Source organism: Octopus bimaculoides, chromosome 2 (assembly GCF_001194135.2).
Source record: "Octopus bimaculoides isolate UCB-OBI-ISO-001 chromosome 2, ASM119413v2, whole genome shotgun sequence".
NCBI lineage: Eukaryota > Metazoa > Mollusca > Cephalopoda > Octopoda > Octopodidae > Octopus > Octopus bimaculoides.
Genome location: NC_068982.1, coordinates 144,688,202 through 144,690,116, shown reverse-complemented (window position 1 = coordinate 144,690,116; position 1,915 = coordinate 144,688,202). Strand labels below are relative to the sequence as shown.

At 42.3% G+C, this 1,915-nt stretch overlaps 1 protein-coding gene across 3 annotated transcripts in view; it reads left to right on the top strand.

Annotated features, from left to right (window-relative positions):
• The window catches only part of LOC106879211 (hepatocyte growth factor receptor), a 171,071-nt gene that overhangs the window by 103,951 nt on the left and 65,205 nt on the right, over window positions 1-1,915 (top strand). The window lies entirely within an intron of this gene.

Below are 1,915 nucleotides of genomic sequence, written 5' to 3'. Positions count from 1 at the left end.
TATATATATTATCTTTATCTTTTATTTTTATCAGCCATTAGACTGTGGCCATGCTAAGGCACCGCATTGAAGAATTTTGAGTCAAATGAATCAACCCTAGTACTTATTGAAATGTGTGTGTATGTGTGTGTGTCATCAGTAAACCATAAATCTGAAAAAGAAGCACTCTCTAAGTTATAGAGCAGCATATAATATAAATAAAGTTAGATGAGGCCGGTTTAATAGATTACCCAGGGTTTCAACATCCATAAAGTATTTAGCTTTACGGCATATCATCAGATTCCAAAACCTGTTGGCTTAAGGCCTCTCTAGAATATGGAGGGGGGAAAGGACCTCGCTAGTCAATGTCAACAACAGGGGATTGTCTCCCTTTGACTATTGATCACCAGTGGCCCTGTTATCCTGTGGGTTGTAATAGGCCGGCAGGAATTTCCTGAAATGCAAGCATGGTCTAAAGATCTCCATTCTGAAGTTAAGGATGTTCCTTGGGTCGAGGGAGTTCTTTAGAATCCCCACCCATTTCGCAATGCATAGTTTACAGCACTTGGTCCCATTTATGTAGGGGCCTGAATCTTCTAGGGCAATCAATAGCCAAAGGAAGACATTCCCTTGTTGTTGACATTGTGTAGCAAGGTCCTTTCCTCCTCCATATTCTAGAGAATAGGTTTTGGAATCTGATGATAAGGCATAAAGCTAAATGCTTTATGGACATGAAACCCAAGTTGTTCCCATAAACTGGCCTTATCTAACTTTGATTTCAATGGACATGTTGGACAACATACAGGGGGCTTCCATGATGTACATGGAGGCTATGGTTTGGTTCCCGCAATGAGGAGGGAACCAGGCTGCTGGGGGCACGTAAAAGCACTCACTACACTGTCGGAGTGATTGGCGTTAGGAAGGGCATCCAGCTGTAGAAACTCTGCCAAATCAGATTGGAGCCTGGTGTAGACATCTGGTTCACCAGTCCTCAGTCAAATTGTCCAATCCATGCTAGCATGGAAAGCGGACGTTAAACAACGATGACGATGATGAATTTACTTCAAATGTGTATTTCTTAATTGGTTTCAGGCTTTTTACTGGTGGGGTGGGGACTACTTTCACCATCAGAGTTGATTATACTGATACCTCCCACTACCACCTCCCAAATTTTATCAGTCTTAGAAGGCTGAAAGACAAAGTTGACCTGGATAGGGTTTGAACTCTTAATGTAAAGGAACATAAACAGATACTGACTCTGCTCTCCACCTCATTAGCATGGACAGCGGACGTTAAACGATGATGATGATACCTTGTGCCAAGTGAATTTGGTAGATGGAAACTGTGTGGAAGCCCATCATATGTATGTATATACATGGGTGTATGTTTGCATGAATGTGTGTGTGCGTTTGTGTTTGTTCTCAACTGGTACTGGTCTGTTTATGTCTGTAACGTAACACTTCAATTAAAATGACCAACTGAATGAGAACCAAACTTAAAATACAAACTAGAGAAGATTTGCTTAACTAAACTCTCTATGCAGTGCCCCAGTATGGCCACAGTCTGGTGACTGAAAAGATAAAAGAATACCATAGAATATATATAAATAAATTCGGTGCAGGAGTGGCTGTGTGGTAAGTAGCTTGCTTACCAACCACATGGTTCCGGGTTCTGTCCCACTGCATGGCACCTTGGGCAAGTGTCTTCTACTATAGCCTCGGGCCGACCAAAGCCTTGTGAGTGGATCTGGTAGACGGAAACTGAAAGAAGCCCGTCGTATATATGTATATATATGTATGTATGTGTGCTTGTGCCCCCACCATGGCTTGACAACCGATGGTGGTGTGTTTATGTCCCCATAACTTAGCGGTTCAGCAAAAGGGACCGATAGAATAAGTACTAGGCTTCCAAAGAATAAGTCCTGGGGTTGATTTTC